This window comes from Harpia harpyja, chromosome Z (genome assembly GCF_026419915.1).
Source record: "Harpia harpyja isolate bHarHar1 chromosome Z, bHarHar1 primary haplotype, whole genome shotgun sequence".
NCBI lineage: Eukaryota > Metazoa > Chordata > Aves > Accipitriformes > Accipitridae > Harpia > Harpia harpyja.
This window is the reverse complement of record NC_068969.1, coordinates 52,768,184-52,787,487: the sequence shown is the minus strand read 5'-3', so window position 1 is coordinate 52,787,487 and position 19,304 is coordinate 52,768,184.

Here is a 19,304-nt window from a genome sequence, read left to right as displayed (position 1 = left end):
GCACAATCCTGTTAACTACATTTGTTTTAGAGTGGTTTCGAGGATTCACAAGGAGGTAAGCACACATACACTGACTTCAAGGGAGAAAACAAGCATTTTATTAACTACAGAGATGCGTTATGCTAAGGGTATCTTGCAAAGCTGTTAACATACCGACCCGAGGACCATGAGGAAGATGGACCATCCGTACATTCTTGTGCCATCTTGCGCCACGAGCTCAGCCCAGCAGTTGGTAGGTGCCAGCTTTACGTGGGCGTCGCCACGGAGGCAACGGTGACCTTGCCATATACCAGCCCACCACTCTTTGGGAAATCCTGGTATTTATACATTTGCAGAGGAACAGGTTTCGACACACGTGGCCAGTGGGTGTCAAAACACGCCTCGGTTGCAACATAGGGAGCTTATGGCACATGCGCCCACTGGCCAGGCGCGCTGCATGCGCCATAGCCATCCCGTCTCTTGGTTCATGGGCTTTGTACACGTGGAATATTATCATAATCCAGCAGTCACGCCAACCATGCTCTAGCCAATAGCAGGATAGTGCAAGGCAAGCAAAATTATGTGCTATGCCTTGTATTCCTCCATTGTTGCACGTCCTTATTTCCATGGTCAGCATTTCAAACAATAAACAATAAACCACAAACCACCTGTTTCCTGTGCTGACTGCGCTTTTCTCGGCTATCTACTTCTTACCCAGTGTCCATCCACAGACCAAAATTCCATCTTTTAACCCCTCCGTACACAACATTTATCAAGCTCCATTTTAAAGCTAAGTATCTTTGTTGGTCTGACCACACCCATGGAAAAGCTATACTACAATCTCACATCTTTCATGATTCACCTACTTGTTTGCAGATTAAATTTATTCATGATCAATTAAGCTCCCAATTTCATCCCTTTATAGTTAGTTTGTACCAGATCTGCAACTCAGTGGGATCAGTATAGCCTTGTTCTTAAGCCTTCAGTGTGTTAACTGCTTTGCAGTTACTTTTATCTCAATGAAAGCTAAAACAACGCTGAAAAAAACCTGAACAACAGGATTTCTAATTATTGTGCCTATGCAATTGATGTGTTGGGGTGCTTGCACATGACTGCTAAGCAGTTGGGTAACAGAGTAAGCAAAGAAGCTGTGTACTTTCAAAGCAAAGTGTGTACAATATGCATATGATATTGATATGACAAGGATGTGCAGACCAGCTGTGAAAATAAAGAATTTAAGATATAGAGCATGAGTTGGTCACATGGGACTGTAAAGGACTGAAGTCTGAGTGCATGCTTTACCTATAAAGAGAATATTAAACAGATAAACAGAAGATAGAAAACTGTATCTGACAGAGAGACGCAAGGTACTGACAAGCTGTATATAAACAGAAGCTGCAAATTTGGTTTGGACTGCTAGATGCCATTGCATGCTGTTTGGTCACCAGCACTCAGTATGGTTGTTGTTACTTGTCATACTACCTGAAAAAAACCAGAGTTTTGGACAGATTCTTTGGCTGAACGTCATATGAAGTCTCTCTTGGGTGAGAGGAAGAAACTCTGGAGCAATACATATTAATATGGTCTGCAGTATAAAAGGCCAGCCCTGGAATACCTGAGTCAGGGTCCCACAAGCATTAGCAGAAGCCAGCGGAAGAGGCAGAAGATCCTTTGCAGTGAGGTGACGTTGAAGATCATGCCTTCATCCATGTTATCTGGATGGCTACTCTGTAGCCTCACTTCTTTCTTCCTTGTTCTCTTTCTGTTTATGTAGAGCACTATAGAAACCCAATGGAACTGCAATCATGACTGAAATACAAATTTTGAAGGGTATGTGCTATTAAAGAAAAAAAATGCATGTATAGAGTAAAGACTGTAGATGAGCCATAAAGCCTGTAATAAATTACACAAAAGTAAGAGCTAGCACAGACATACCTTGGGTACCTGTACCAGCTTTGGCTGGGATAGATTTAAATTTCTTCATAGGAGCTTGTGTGGGGCTGTGTTTTGGATTTGGGGCTGAAAACAGGGTTGATAACACAGGGATGTTTTAGTTCTTGCTGAGCAGGGCTTACGTAGCATCAGGGCCTTCTCTACGTCTCACACCACCCTACCAGTGAGTAGACTGGGTGTGCGCAAGAAGTTGGCAGGAGACACAGCTGGGACAGCTGACCCCAACTGACCAAAGGGATATTCCACACCATATGGTGACATGGTCAGCAATAAAACTGGGGGAAGAAGGAGGACAGGGGGGACATTCAGAGTTATGGCATTTGTCTTGCCAATAATGATTAAGCATGATGAAGCCCTTGTTTTCCTGGAGATGGCTGAACACCTGCCTGCCAATGGGAAGGAGTGAATTAATTCCTTGTTTTGCTTTACCTGCACATTTACCTATTAAACTGTCTTTATCTCAACGCACAAGTTTTCTCACTTTTACCCTTCTGATTCTCTCCCCCGTCTTACTGGGGGCAGTGAGCGAGGGGCTGTGTGGGGCTAAGGTGCTGGGCAGGGTTAAACCACAACAGCACCTTTAGTCAACGTGAGTATGAATGGAGGTTCCCCAGTCCTCCATCCCTGTAGACCTACAATTTTTATCAAGCTGCAAAGGTTACACCACTATGAAGCAGTAAGGTATTGCTGGTGGAGAGCAGATCTCCTCAGCTAGAAGACTACCTGATATTTTGTAATACTACAAATTCATATGAAATTTCTTACTGGCTTTGCTTCACAACAATTTACAATGTCAAATTTTCATAATTCAAATGGCAAAATGTTAATTTCTGTGGATCAGAAGAAGTATGCTCCTGTGCTCCTACTTTCTGTGGGTGGGCAGATTCAGCAACAGTTGTGAGTTCCTGCTCCTGATGGACCAGGAGGCAATTTTTCCAGGATGAGGAAACTCCACCAGATAAGATAACTCAACAACATTCATGTTCTATGTTACATACCTCGTAGTGGTGCAAGGAAGTGCCCAAGAGGGCTAATTAGAAACTATTGGACATCTGAGAGCTCTACTTAGTTTACAAGTTTGTCCAAGGAAATTAAAAAAGGGAGTATAGGAGAGACTAAAAGAAGTCATAGATCTTTTTCTGACACAAAAAGCTTAAGCAGAAACAGGAAATACAATTTGGAAAATGGGAAGACAGGGCCAGCTTTTACATTACGCCCAGAAAAGAAACAGAATTTGAGGGGACTAAAGTCTTATGGCCCTATCCTGAAAACTTAGTAGAGATTCAAATCTCAGGCTGTGCAGTGTGGGAGGTTCATATTTCAGTAGGTTTTTCAGGATTAGGTGGAGAAGTTGGGGAGAAGATTTTTGAAGTCATTATATGTTTGATGAATTATATCATAAAGCTTCTAAAGATACTGTTTTGCAAAAAAAGTGGTTCCTTGGAGGGTGGGAGGAATCACTTTAAAGGATAAATTCCCCAACACAGGCTGCATACAAAAGTATAAAAGCATATTCCAACACAGAGAAGACTTTCTCTGAGATCAGAGAGCTCACACCTAGTAAGAGTTTTCAGTTTTAGAAACAGCACAAACAAGTGAAACATCACAAAATCTATGAGGACATAATCTAGAACTTGACTTTTCCTTCATAGGATATTAAGGAGTATAAAAAGCTTATCTAATTTCAACTGACTTACATGCTTGTTTGAAAACGGCAGTCAGGATCCAACTGCTCTTGACTTGTTTTTTTGTTGGCTGGCGTTCTGATGTGTTTGCACTGAATAGAATATGTACGTATTATCACATTATATCCTGCCAGTGTAGCAAGATAGCAGTTCACATTATGAAAAAAATATTTTGGGGAAAATATAAGTATCTGATTTTATGCTCTAATAAGGAATTTTAAAAAATTTGCATCTCAGTTTAAATTAAAGACTTGGCCACTTATCTATATATTTACAGACCTAGTCTTCATTTCAACTATTGTACTGTCTAATTCATTATGTGGTTCTTAAGGCTGAATACAGCAGGTCGTTTCAATTTCAGTGCACTGTGAGAAAAAAAGAAAATTTAATGTTACTGCTCTGCTGAATACTTCAGTAGTCTATACTGCACAATTTATCTGTTTGCTGGGGTAAGTTGCCTTTTCTAATTTGTTCTGCAGATATAATCATCTGATGTTCAAATGCCATCTTAAAGTTCTACTTTGTTGGCAGGAAGGAAAAAATGTATAAATATGACACATAATTTCAACCCACTTAATTGTAATAGTTTACACTCTGCTCCTACAATGACCTGCCTATGTGTTTGACTACATGCAGTATGCATACTCTGAAGTGTTTAGCTGTCAGGGTCTCAAGTATGTCTAATCTTAACCACTTATCTCTCATTACAACAAAGGAAATAGTTGGATGTTTTCATTAATATTTAGCCCAACATAACAGCTAGGTGTGTTTGCGTAGTGTAACCCTATACCCTAAGGAAGAAGGCAAGCTCTCAAGATCCCCTTCCATCTTACACAAGGTATCAATCCCTTATCTGGCAGAGCACAGAAGTAACAAGTTTTTTGTTTGTTTGAGATGACGGTCTACATGGTGATTAAAAAACCCTCGAACTGGTAAACATGAAACATGGTCTGCCTGAAGATGGCAGTATTTGATTTGAAAGAATAAATCCTGGGGAGAACTGCAGCTTGGATCCTGTTTTATTATTCATCGTACCACAGCGCCTAAGTGACAGGCTGTCAATAATTAAAGGGAGGGTAGAAGAAAAGAGGGCACATGTTTCACAGTCTTCTCACCTGCCATAATTTTTCCTTCTCTCTCAGCATGAAGATTCTCTAGTGAGCATGTAAGTAATAGTCTATTTACAGGTATTACAACACCTGCATTCCAGTCTCCAGCAACCATTTCCTAGGAAATCCTTCATTTCAGGGTTTTTGTTTGTTTGTTTTTTAATAATTTGCCAATTAAGTTTTGTCCTATAATGACATGCTGTAAAATGTCAGCACACTATGGCTTCCATTTAAAAATTTTTTTAAGTGTTTGAGAATACATTGAATTTACATTTGAAATACTAAAAATAATTTTGTATCCAGATATTTAAAGATTAGCTATGAAGTACCATGTTCAATTTAAAATTATATACAACTTTGAAGGGGCTACCGCCTCAGGAGAAAATAAAGTTAATAAATTACTAAGTACTCATTCTAGATTTCTTTCAGTAATTCACAGAATCATTACAGTTGCCTTGTAGCAAATTTCTTCTTTAAAAAAGTATCATGAGAAAACCTTGTGTAAATAACCAAACAAACTAGCCCAAATCAAAATAAAAGCTATCTTAAACAGAATACTTGGGCTATTCTTATTTTCAATGTATCTGTGGAAATCCTGTCTGTATTATGCATAAATGCTTCTTTTCACCATCCCAAAGCATTTATTTCACTGGGTTATATGGGTGTATGAACAGCTTTTTATTGCTTTGATTAAAGACTCCACAATACTCCAGAGGTTCAGTGCAAGTCATAAGTGGACTTTATAACTACAATGCTCCTGGCTGATTACAGAGTTGAGAAATTAGTTTCTGGTAACAAGGTCACCTTTTATTATTTATGATAGTTGCTTCCAAAGTAGAGTTGTGATTCCCAAACTGGGTTATGAGGCTTGCAAGATCAGAGGAATGGTAAAAGTGGGGCACCCAACCAATACTGGATTCATAAATCCTCTCGTCATCATAACCAAAGCTAAACTCTTGTGCTCATAAATGCGGTTCTCTAGACCATGAGATTAGTTGTGCATCTTTTATGGCAGATTTTGGCAACCTAACAGATGTACTTCTAATCCCTTAAAGTGGGAAAGGCTAAGCATGTGACCTTTTACTTCCTCTAAAATATGTGGCGTCTTCTGCTCCTTGCTTATTATCTATGGAAGAAGTTTGCTTTCCATCCTGGGCTTGCTTACGGTACTTTTAAGATCACAGACTGTTTGCATCCATTTGATGTACTAGCGTGTGCTGAACATGTCCCGGTTGTCACACTCAAATACTGTGTGTCAGGAAAGGGGCAATAGCTTTTTAGGGCTCTCACAGCTGAAAGTGAATATGAAATGCGACCAATTCTGTATCATTCAAGTTTAGGTCACATTAGAATTCACCTTGAAACAGGTTTATGAGCATTTACAGCCAGCAGTTGCCTGCTACTAAGACGTGGCAGGTAAGAGTGGAGAGCTGTATGTCCACCCTGCCTGCTATCAGGGGACTGACTGCTTGCTGCAGGACTAGAGCTGTGCCCCTTCCCTTTCTCCCACATGTGCCAGGTTGGGCAGGGTGGTATTCTGCACTGTCAGCATGTAGACATACCATTTACTTCAGCAATTATTTTCCAAAGCTCGGAGGCTTACTTACTTTACCTGAGTGTATATAGCCCCCACAACTAATAGTTAAAGCTAGGAGTTCCTGTAAGCAGTGCCATGCAAAGGAATGATGCAGGAAGCATCATACCTGCAGCTTTTGACGTTCCAGTCCAAGTGACTGGTACATATTTACAACTGGACTGAGCAGAGGAAGCCTTTGGCAAGTCTAGAGCAATGCTCAGATTTTGCATGTGAATAGATGGCGAGACACCAGAACTGTTACCCAGTACTCCAGAAACTAGGTGATCTTTTTTTTCAGGGTTTTTGGTTTGTGTTTGTTTTTCGGCTGAAGGGTCACTTTAGTAATTTCAAGGACACACACAAAAAAAAAAAGAAGAAGCTGTATGGGAAGTTCCTTAATGCCCGGAAACCTGACATTTTAAGTAGTTTCTGATTTTAACTGGGGTCATTATTTCTAATCAAGTCTTGTCAGCAGATTTCACAGATTTAGTCTGTGTTGGAGAGTGGTCTTGGAAAGGATTTATAATAAAACCAATCACAGTCATTTAAAAGTGTTACAAGCGATGGGAGGAATTTTTAAAAAAAGGAGGTGTTTGGGGGGATGGCTCCCAAACAGGATTCATACATGTACCTTCAAGAACAAACAAACAAACCACATCCCATCCACGTCACTGCTCATTCTCCCATATACCTCTAAGGAAGAGGAGCAGGAAAATTAGGTCGTAGGAAAATTAGATTGCAGGCATGCACAGGCAGAGAATACAATCTGTCTAGGTATAGGACGTCTAAGTATAGGAGTAGATGCTAAAGCCTTCTGAGAACAACCCTTGCCAAGATAAGTTTCTCTGATTATTTTTTTGATAGAAATAAGTGGGGCAAGTTAAAGAGGATTTTGTCTTGACAACCCCCAAGATAGCAAGTAAGGTAGCCCATGATAGCATTCCACAAAGAGAGATGTTTGAAGAATCACTTTCAGTAAAACTTGCAAGAAAACTTTGTGATAAATTTATAAATTAGTAACATCATTCATGTTATATTCTCTTCCTTCCCTGTCTGGACTCTTCTTCATCCCTCTGTCCTGCCCACAAATGTTTCTGTTTCAAGCAGCCAAACAGCAGAATGGCTAAAAATAGATGACTCCCACTGCTGTATTATTCTGCCTAGTTAGTGCCTGGCTATTAGGCTGATGGTATAAACTTATAACCTTGGCAGATATATATATTAAAAAAAAAAGATAATACAATCAAACATAGCTAAAAGATTTTTTGAAAAGGTAGTCTTTGGTTTTGTAACAACATTTTTAGGCAGTGCCAACTCCCTGCAGTCTCTGTCTTTGAAAAGAAATTGGGGCCTTTGCCAGAATTCATGTTAACTACTGCTGGCAAAAACCTACAGGCAAACTGGCACTTTATCTGGAAGCAGCAGCTGCAGCACCACATTTCAGAGAAACTGCATCTCTCAGTAACCTCTCTAAAATTTCATCACCTTGCTCCCATAAGAGCAGCTATGTTACACATTTGTATTCTTGCAAAATGCATATCCCTAAAACTAAAGGAATATGTAACAGGCAAATACAAAAAGTCTAGGAAGACAAGAGACACCTTGACAGGTTATATGAATGGTGCTGTTAGGATAGTTTATGTTTCTGCATTTTGCACATTTTAGTAAGATAGGACATATTCCTAAAGGGTTCACCCATATTGAATGAAGTGCACATACCTTCCATCTGTCAGCACGGCAGGGAAATGCATGTGATATGTATTATGAGATCAACTAGCCTAGCTAGAAAAAGAAACACATTTCTGGGTGCATGAAACTGTTTGGTTTCCATGCTGTCCCATAGCTGAGGGACAGAAGGGAACAAAACTGTCTGAATTAAAAAGTGCATAAGATAGGCTTTGGACATTTCACATGCACATTTTAACTTTTCCTACCGGTGTGAAAGAGATATAGAGATTGTTTCAAACCACGAACGTTCTGCCTTAGCATGAAACTGTCCCAGTTGCTATATGTAATATTGCAGTTACATTGTTGAATGTTGGATAGACGGACCTAACTCTCCAGTTTTTATCCATGTGCAAAATACAGCATAGCTATGTGGACTTAAGGTTGTAAGGTCAAGTCCTGAATTACGTAGTGCAACAATTCTACTGCACTAGAAGATTAAATGAAGGGTCCTGCCGCAAAAGTGCGACAGGTGTGTAGGAACTGCCAGAGACAGCTGTGGACAGCCGTTGTCTCCTGCGCTCAATGCAAGACTTACAAAATTGGCTGCTGCTTCATACTCCCTGTGTATTTGTCTAACAGTATCCGGCATGTGGGCATGGAGTGAAAAGATCCTGTGATGCAACTGGCTGGCCTGAGCTGTAGACAGGCTGTCTGGTAAATGGAATTCCAGGCTGGGAGAAAGCCCGTAATGCTGCTTTCAAGGAATTGAGCAGGGCCAGGGGCCTCTTTCCTGCCTGTGCATAAATGTGCTGGAAAAGAAGTGCTCTTTTTGCTATTTAGGCTCAACTTCTCTGTCAGAGACTTAATGTGCAGTTCGCATACTCATGTTTAAATATACAGGGGCTAAAAAGCTAGGGAGGAAAAAAAAATTGTGATACTTCCTTTAGACTAAAGGAACTATGAGATAGAAATAAGGGAGCATTTGAACAGTGTTTCTCCAAGTATTAAAACAGGAAAAGTTTAGCTTGCTTGATACAGGTTTCTTCAGAAGGGAAAAACCATCCACGAAACAACTGCCTGAAATGTTACATAGAAAATGTGATTCTTGCTCTAACTGCTCAGGGTGTTGCAGCCACCTTGAAAAGTTCTTCAGGTGCTTTTGAGGAGTCTTGAAAGCTGGTGCTCATTGTAGATCTTGATCACTTGGGGAAAACGTTTAGCCTTGAATGTCTAACTCAGGATTTGAAAATGGGTCCTGGGCATACAAGCCAAGACCATTGAAGTACATAAGGAAAAATGTAAACCTGTTCTTTCCTTGTATGAATATATCCAGTATTTTTACCCCTATAAATGAAAGCATATTCTTTTGCCCACCTGAAGCCTGATGGGTGGTGTTTGCTTTTTTCTTTGGCAAAGTCTACATCTCCTAATACTATTGTTGCAATCCATAAACTACAGTATATTCCTCTTCTACCTGCATGTGCAGTGCATGACACTGTCTAGCCTGAAGGCAAATATAATTCAGAGGATTCAGAGAAAGGTGATTCCATTTTGCAGTACAAGCAAAGGACAGCACGGCATGGCTATGGTAGTTGCAGAAAGCATCATACCATTATAGGAAATCAGTAGCAAAACAACTGCATGTCAGTGGTTGCAAAAACTAGAGCATATGCCACCTAATTTTGCAGAATGACATAGCTATACTTCTGAAATTTAATATTTACTCAGCTTCTTTTCAGAAACCTGCAAACTGTCTTGTTATAAAGTGGGAGTATTTAGAAGTAATTGCACAAATTGCTTGTCACATACAATATTCCTTTACTGCTTGAGAAGTGGTCTCTCAGCTGCAGTTAATTTGGGCAGTAGTGCCTAATATTTGTTAATTAAAGATCTATATTCCTGGTGGATTATCCAGTGTCTTATTCTTCACTTTGTATACTGGTGTAAATTTGAATTGGTTATGATTATGTTTCCTGTTAAATATTCAGAATGAAGTTCTTTACTCAAATAAATGTTTTGTTTGTAATCTGGCTGTTTAAAATAAGCTAAAGTCACTTTTCAGTGTTATTAACATAGAGTTAAAATTGCCCTGTGGTGCCTTAAGCTCTTCCAGAATGTTTTGTGCAGTGACAAGTCTTTGAAAAGCAAAAAATATTATTTTAACAGGTGCCTCAGATGTATCATGACACTTTCTATGCAGGAGCTGGCAGTAGATGCTGGAAATTATTTATATGAAATCAAACCGTATTAATTGCATGAAGTGTAGTGATGTTGAATGAGGTAGGAATGATGGAGGGACTAGTAGGAACAGCCTAGTGAAGCTGTGGTTTTGATTGGAAAACAGCTGGAACATAGAGTTAAGATCAAAGGAGAGATGCACTTGGCCTGCCTCATTTTATTGTCTTCTGTGTTGTCTTAAAAGTGTTTAGATACTTGTTATTATAGGATTGTCAGTACTAAGATGGGGTACATAGTACAAGTTGGGGGGTGATTGCTAGGTAAGTCCTCCTCCTGTGGGAATCTGTGCTGGTGAATGGAAAAGTCAATTAGTCCCACATACAGCTCTTCAAGTCCTCAGATGCAGTAGTAGGGCATACACAAAGTAATCTCATGTTTTCTCCGTAAGGCATGTGGAATTCACATTCAAAGCATTTTTTCTAAGAGGAATAGTATTTCAAGTTAAAAAAAAAAGTGTTTTATCTAAAATTAATATAATTGAAATCAGACGCTGCAGATTAAAGCTGTGATCTGAATGTGAGATAGCAGTGAAATACAACTATTTTCGTTTGCTTGTGCCCATTTCAGCTGGCATACCACTTACAGGGACACCACTCCAGGAAACCGTTAAGCCATGAAACTTGGATTTCTTATCAACAAAAGCATTTTAAAGTTTCTACCCAAATCAACCATTCCAATCAGTTGTTTGCTGATCATTTGATTTGCCTGTTCCCAAGACAACACACTTGTCATTTAATTGTTAAGAATTTTCATACACATCAATGGGGAACTTTTGGGAACAGCCTAGATGAACTGGAATATGGATTCCTCAGTAACAGTTACCTAATACTTATCTTTTTGGAAGTTAATTGAAAAGATAAGCCTCCCCTTGTCTTTCTTGTAGTCCACAGTTCTCAAACAGCTTTTCTTAAGGAAGAACCTTGATGTTGGCACTGGCAGTTACAGCCACAAGTGAGAGGATAGATGGCTTTTCTGCTGTCTTGGAAAGGAAGTCTTAGTCAACACTGAAATACCAATGGTTTCAAAAGTGCAGAAAAGAAGAAAAAAGAATAACATGAGCCTTTTCCCTGTTTACTGAGGGAGCTGCACACAGCAAGTGTGTCTCCTATGGGAGAAAGTGACTTCTAAAGATTAATGAATTCAGATTCACGTTACCATGAAGAGAAAAAAACCTGTTACCTACATGCACAGAAGGGCAATATGAGGCACAGGCAGGATAAGATAGCCTATAGTCGCATAAGAAAGCTGTGGCAGAATAAGAACTAGGATATAAAACTTGCCAGTCATTTTCTATGATCTCCTTACTTACCTCATTTCCCCCATAATGGGGGCTGGGAATGAATTTAGTTTCACATTTTAATACTAGAACCTCACACGAGGAAAGGGGGGACAAGTGTTCAGGACTGTTGTGCTTCCTTGAATAACACTATCTCTGAGATAAAACCTAAAACACTGGAGCATCTTAAAATGTCTGAAATGATTCAACTTCATTAGGATTAAATGTTCTGAAGACTTCATGATGCAAAGTGTGTGAAATAATTTGGAGATTAAAAGGGAACAGTTTCCAGTTTGAAGAGATTTATTTTGAGTCTTCAGACAATTTTATGTTATTTCTTGACATACAACTTGTGACCTAGCAGCATGAAAGACTCCAGAATATAAGAAAATCGAACCTTGATTAGTATGTAGATGGAAAATTATAAACTCATCCTCCTTTCTCATCTGCACTGTATTTGATTTGACAGCATTTTAAAGTCATTACTAGAATTTGCCTTTTTTTTTTTTTTTTTTTTACTTTAACAGTATTATGCCAGTATTTCCCAGCTTTTGGTTCACAAGCAGTATATTGCTCACAAGATCTGAAAATAGCAGTTGTGGCCACATGAATCACCTGTCCTTGCAGCCCACATTGATAGGAAGTGCAATTAGGATGTTGCCTTTATCATGTTACTTGCTTCATAGCTTCCCAAGGGTCAAGAAAATGTTGAAGGCAATTTATTAATTGGAGTAAAACTGTTTGAAAAAAATAGCTCTAGTCTGGACTTGGGGACAATAATTGTGATGGGCTGACCTTGGCTGGCTGCCAGATGCCCACCCAGCTGCTCTCTCGCTCCCCCTTCTCAACTCGACAGGGGAGAAAATAAGATGGCAAAGTTTGTAGGTTAAGATTAAAGACAAGGACATCACTTACCAGTCCCCATCACGGGCAAAACTGACTGAACTTGGGGAAAATTCATTTAGTTATTGCCAATTTAAAAAAACAGAGTAAAATGGTGAGAAACAAAGACAAAACCAAAACCACCTCCCTCCAACCCTTCTTCCCAGGCTCAACTTCACTCCTTCATTCCCAACTCTTCCACCTCCTCTGCACCAAGCAGAGCTGGAAGACAGGGAATAGGCCTTGTGGTCAGTCCATAACAGTTCCTCTCTGCCAGTCCTTCCTCCTCCAACTTTTCCTCTGCTCCAGCATGAAGTTCCTCCCACAGGATACAGTCCTTCATGAACTTCTTCAGAGTGAGTCCTTCCCAGGGTTGCATTTCTTCAAGAACTGTTCCAGCATGGGTCTTCTCCACAGGGTGCAGTCCTTCAGCAATGGACTACTCCAGCATGGGTCCCCCACAAGTGACAGATCATGCCAGGAAACCTGTTCCTGCATGGGCTCCTCTCCACGGGCTGCAGCTCCTGGCAGGAGCTTGCTCCAACATAAGTTTCCCACAGGCTGCAGCTTCCTTCAGGGCATCTTCATCTGCTGTGGCATGGGATCCTCCACGGGCTGCAGTGTGGATCTGTGCTCCACTGTGGACCTCTATAGGCTGCAGGTGGACAACCTGCATCAGCATGGTCTTCTCCAGGGCCTGGAGGGGGATATCTGCTCCAGCACATGGAGCACATTCTGCCCCTCCTTCTTCACTGAACTTGGTGCCTGCAGGGCTCTTTTCCCCACATGTTTCTCACTCCTCTCTCACAGCTGCTGGGCAGTGTTTTTTCCCTTTCTTAAATATGTTATTACAGAGTCACCACCATCTTGGCTGATGGGCTCAGCTGTGCCCTGCGGTGGGCCATTGAAGCTGGATGGAATCTGCCGTGTCCAGCACAGGGCAGCACCAGCCTCTCCTCACAGAGGGTGCCCTGCAGCCACCTCTGCCAGCACCTGGGCCTGGACACCCAATGCAGTAATGCAGTACTTGATGGGGAACCTTTCGGTTTCTCTGTTAGAAATTAGAGGCTGCTCTATATGTTTTGTGGAAATAATGTGTGAAACTATCATAAATACCCATTTAGAACAGAACAGAATAGAACAGAATAAAATAGAATAGAACAGAGTAGAATAGAATAGAATAGAATAGAGTAGAATAGAATAGAATTGAATTGAATTGAATTGAATTGTTCTGTTGCAAAGGACCTACAATGATCATCTAGTCCAACTGCCTGACCACTTCATGGCTGACCAAAAGTTAAAGCATATTTTGAAGAGCATTGTCCAACTGCCTCTTTTTAAGGCACTGACAGGCTTAGGGTATCAGCCACCTCTCTAGGAAGCCTTTTCCAGTGTTTGACTACCCTGTTGGTAAAGAAATGTTTCCTCATGTCCAGTCTGAACCTTCCCTGACACAGCTTTGAGCCATTCCCAGGTGTTCTGTCACTGGATCCCAGGGAGAAGAGCTCAGCACCTCCCTCTCCACTTCCCCTCCTTGGGAAGCTGTAGAGAGCAATGGGGTCACCCCTCAGCCTCCTTTTCTCCAAACTAGACAAACCTGAAGTCCTCAGCTGCTCCTCACAGGACATGCCTTCCAGCCCTTCCACCAGCTTGGCTGCCCTCCTCTGGATGCATTCAAGGACCTTCACAACCTTCTTAAATTGTGGGGCCCAGAACTGCACACAGTATTCAAGGTGAGGCCGCGTCATCACTGAATACAGTGGGATAATCACCTCTTTTGAACAGCTGGTTATCCTGTGTTTGATGCACCCCGGGGTGTGGTTCGTCCTCTTGGCTGCCAGGGCACACTGCTGACTCAAGCTGAGCCTGCCCTCAACCAGCACCCCAGATCCCTTTCTGCAGGGCTGCTCCACAGCCACTCCTCTCCCAAGTTATACTTGTGCCTGGCATTACTCCATCCCGGGTGCAGAATCCAGCACTTGTTCTTGTTAAATTATATGCCAGTGATGATTGCCCAATGCTCCAGTCTATCTAAATCTCTCCGCAAGGCCTCTTGTCCCTCGAGAGAGAGTCAACATCACCTCCCAGTTTGGTATCAGTAAACTTGCTAATGGTGCATTCAACTCCTGCAGCTCGGCCATTGATAAGTATATTGAACAGAACCAGCCCTAGAATTGAACCCTGAGGAACACTGCTGGTGACCAGTCTCCAGCCAGATGTAGTAGCTCCATTCACTACAACCCTTTGAGCTCTGCCCTTCAGCCCATTCTTCACCCAGTGCACTGCGTACCTGCTCATGTCACAGACAGACAACTTGTATGGAAGGATGTTGTGAGAGACAGTATCAAAAGCCTTTGCATAGCAAAAGGTATCGTCTTACAGTATATCCCCTTTTATGAATATTTCTGCAGTGTCTTCAGTACTCATACCCTTTAAGTCAGAGAAGACAATGTGCAAATCAAGCAAGTTACAGCTGAGTACATTACTGCTTTGCAGTCCTCACAGCTACTTGCTCTGGTGGCAAGCTTTTCTTTTAAGTATTGGTGTAGCTGTGGAGCTGCTTATTCATTCAAAGTCTGCTGTATAAATGTTTGACAGCTGGGTGTGTTCAATGGGGTGGCTGGGCAGCAAAGAAGGTAGCCTCTTTGCTGTGCCCCGGGTCTGTGCTGTGCCTGGAGGGAAGACATCATACTATCCCTGAGGGTCTCTGCAGTGTGGGCTGGGACAGGAGAAGACAAGGACAGCCTAAGAGGGCAAGGCCAGGAGGAGACTGGTGACAAAGGGCAGACAGAAACACCGACTTTCCATAGGGATTTGGAGGAGCCCAGAGTCCTGGAAGTCCATGGCAACTCAGGAGGCCAGTAAAAGTTTTTGCCTCAAGATGAGCCTAAATGAAAGGACTGCCTTGCCAGGACAGTGGACAAGGCAAGGAAGGATTTGTGTATGAATCCTTAGTTGCTGTCCATCTCCATTTTCTCCATGTTTTCTAAAAACTTTGTTCTATCCTAGTTTGTGTTCAAATGAAAGACAACCTTAGACATTCAAAGCCACATTGTTGTACAGGTGGAACCACTCCAAAATTCTCATTAAAACTGGGTCCCATTATAATTTGCATTGTACTTTTGTAAGTTATATACTAGCTGCTTCTGTTATCTTGCTGAGTCACAGTGCTTTCAAAAAAGGCAATAATGTTCTTTGCTTAATATGCATTTATTATTTGTAGTCCATTTCCTGAGTATTTTGTACAGGATTTTGAAGGGACTCATTACTGGAGATAGGGATATCATTAGTGAACATACCAGCTGAAAATAACTGAATAGGATGATCTTATTTTATTTATAGCTTCTTAGATGATAGGAGTTAACACCATAGGCTAGGGACTAATGTCAAATTATTTTCTGCTACATTCAGTAACTCACAGTGAATTACGGTAGAGACCTGCAGACCAGAAAAACACCCCCCCTTCCAACTATCACACTAAGTCTTCTCCTTGTATTACAGCTTCTAAAAATCTTACTCTCTCCCTAGATAACAAGCGAAAGGTGGAATGAGAGTAAGAACTCCAAACTTGAGTCCCACTCCAAATCCAGACCCCATTGACTATAGGTGCTTGGTTACTCTGTTGCAGACCTGTGTATACAGCACAGCATTTTATTTTTTTCTGAGCTGTCACTACAGTTAGCTGTACTGTTTACAGTATTTTCTTCCTTGCTGATGTGAACCAGCTTTTATGGTTGGGTCAGCTACATTCTTTTCCTCCTGCAGTGCAAACAATTTTTTGATGGTGGGCCATGTATCCCAGAAGAGTATCACACATGAGACAAGCTGAATGGTCAAAAACGAGTGCTAAGTGTGCCCCAAACTTTGCAGTTGCAGATGGTTCCTAGGCAAGATGTGCTTGCATGGGCCTTCCCGGCAAGGTCTGCCTCTGGCTATGAAAGGAAGGTGCAAAATACTGCTTTGGTTTTTATCAGATTGGAAATACTTACTAAATCTAAACTGCAGATCTGGGAATTGGTTTCCTCTCAGTATATGAGTTTGATACATCAACCAGAAATCCAAGTGCCTCACATTGGATGCAAACATTTATCTAGGGAAGTGATGTCAACTGAACAGCAACTTGTCATCAAGTTTAGCATCTCATGCTGTGTTATCATCAAAGCTTATCAGTAGAGATTTGACTTCCACTGAGTTACTGAGAAATATATCAAATCCTGGGCCAATGCCTGTTTCCTGAGAAATCTGTGCACACTGTTCAGTGACTTCACATCTTTGACACCATTTTAAGGTCTGCCAGAAAGATTTTTTAATCCAATTGAATGTTTTTATAGCTTGCAGTAAGTATTAGTAGGACATAGATAATGGTATTATGAAATACCATTGACAGATACCATATTGTGCTAAGCAACTGAAATGTTATGATAGTACTAAATAAAATGTCTGCAAAAATCCAGATCTATAATAATCAACACACTGTCAACCTATTGGACAAACATATTTCTGACAGAACTACAGGTTTCATCTTACAGTGAAATTATTTTGTTCAGAATTGATTGTTTCTTGTCCTTTTTGCATTCTTCAATCATACTGTCCTGCCTCTCAAGGCTGCCAGTCCTGGGACTAGGTGCAATTCTATACTTAACTGGCTTTTCCATTCTTAGGGAGTATTACTGTTATGATTATCTTGAATTAAAGCTGATAATGTTTTTCTTAAAAAAAAGGATATGGGATTGATCTGTCTGTCCACAATACCATTCTTTATAGCTACAATCTCCAACATTGTTCCAAATACAAAGCAGAAAATTCTACTTTTTCCACATTGCCATCTACAGTTTTCCCACCTGCATCTTATTCTCAAATATCTGTTACCAAAGCAATGCTGTCATTGACTTAGTTATGCTGTGGGCATATGATGCATATATAGTACAATAGTTTGCCCGGAACTGTTTTTGCTGGGTCCTCTCGTGCTCAGCAATTCAGAGGTAAATCACTGAAATATTACAGGATTACACTTACAGAAAAATCTTCAGCTCTTTGGCATTAGCTCTGAAAGCTGTGGATTTAATATCCCATGCCACCTGCATGGCATACTGTACTCTGGTGCAGCCAGTGCCTAAGGGCAAGGTCACATTTGTGCTCCATAGTATCAAAGGTGCTAGGTACTGAATATGGATACATTGTCCCATCTGTGGCAGCCAGTGTTCAGCAAATTACATTGATGCTTTCACCAGTTAAGCTATAAAAGCCAAACCTTCACACAATGAATTGACAGGGGTCTCTATCATGATCTGAATATAGGACTTGAGGACGCCTAATTAATTGTTTCCTTGATTGCAGTGTCCACTGATAGGCATTTAATTTTCCTCATGAAGAACCTTTGTTTACATTTTAAGTGTATATTCATTGACATTTAATTTCCATGTTTTACACTTTATTTAAAAGCACATTCACCATGAAAAATGCTTTATCACCACATCTGCCTTAAATTACTTCTTGCACAGTGTAACTTCTGTTTATGGAATAATGTCTTTTGGTATTCAGTAAGGCATCTTTCAAGAGAATTTCTAGTTTTCATTAGAATTTTTCATACTTTTAGTTTAAGTGAGTTTCAAATCATTATAATAGTTGCTTTAAGCCTAGTTGTCTTTTTAGAAGATTCAAAGTTGGTTTTTGCATGTTGGCACTCCATTCTGTATACATAGAATATATAAAATTAAATTACAATCATTGGCACTACAGGCAACCACTAATTTTTAGCTTTAACTCTGCATTTCTGCATACATCTGATAGGGCGTTACCACATGCAAAAGAAGACACTTTTGGTGTTTAAAAGGAAAAAGCCTTTATATTTAGAAATTCTCAAACAGCTTTGTTACTGGCTGCATAAGGATACTTAGGAAGAATCCCCAAAGTTGAAAAGGTCAACTTTGAACTATATGAAAGGTCATATATGTGTGTCTGGGACTGAATCCTGATCTCATTGAAATGAATCAGAGATTTGTTAGTAATTAACTTAAAAATATATTTCTTTTCTGTGAGTTCATTGTGTGAAAGCTGATTCATCTTGAACAAATGCTGTTTAGCATTTTAGAGAGACGACAATTTGCACCTTAAGCTTATCCATAAATATGGATTCTATACTCACTTAAAATTCAATGACAGCAGCTGCTTCAGATACATTGAGCTCAAGGTTAAAGCCATATTCTATAGTATGAGACATTTAGATGAGGCAATTTAAAAAATGTAAGAGAACATAAAATGTACAAGTCCCAGGTTATAATAATATTGACCCTTATTCCCAGGTGGTAACCATACTGAAGGTTATAATACCCTACAAATTTGAGGGGTTTTGCATATTGAGTAAGACCATCTTTAATTGATGATGGATTAAAAAAAGTATCAGCAGAAAAGTTTAGGCAATTTGAATTATTTTAGAGTAAAAAAATGCTTTGGGAGACTCTTGGAAACCCTGGATTGGTTTTCTACCTGTGTTTTCTTAAAGTAGTCAAATCAGCAGGAACATTTTTTCAGAAGTTTGCAGAGGAACTAATTACAACAGCACCAATGCTAAATTCCTAAAAATAATTAACCAGGAATCTGAAAAAAAAAAAATAAAACCAAAACAAACTAAAAACCCAAACAAGAAAAAACAACTATCCCCCCCCCCCCCCCCATTGCAGGATCAAGATACATTTCTTATCTGAGTCAGCTCCTTGTATGGTAATTTATTGTAATGACTTTTACCTAGAAGAGTACTACCTATAACAATATGTAACCCAGCAACAGCAAGTTTTCAAAAACCAAGCCATAGAAGTATTGATATACGGACACAAGGAATTTCCTCCTTTTTCCTCCTTCCAGAAAGAGGAGGATAGTATCTTAGATGAATGCAAAGGGACCTTTTCTGTTCATACAATTGTTACCCTTCTGAAAGAACA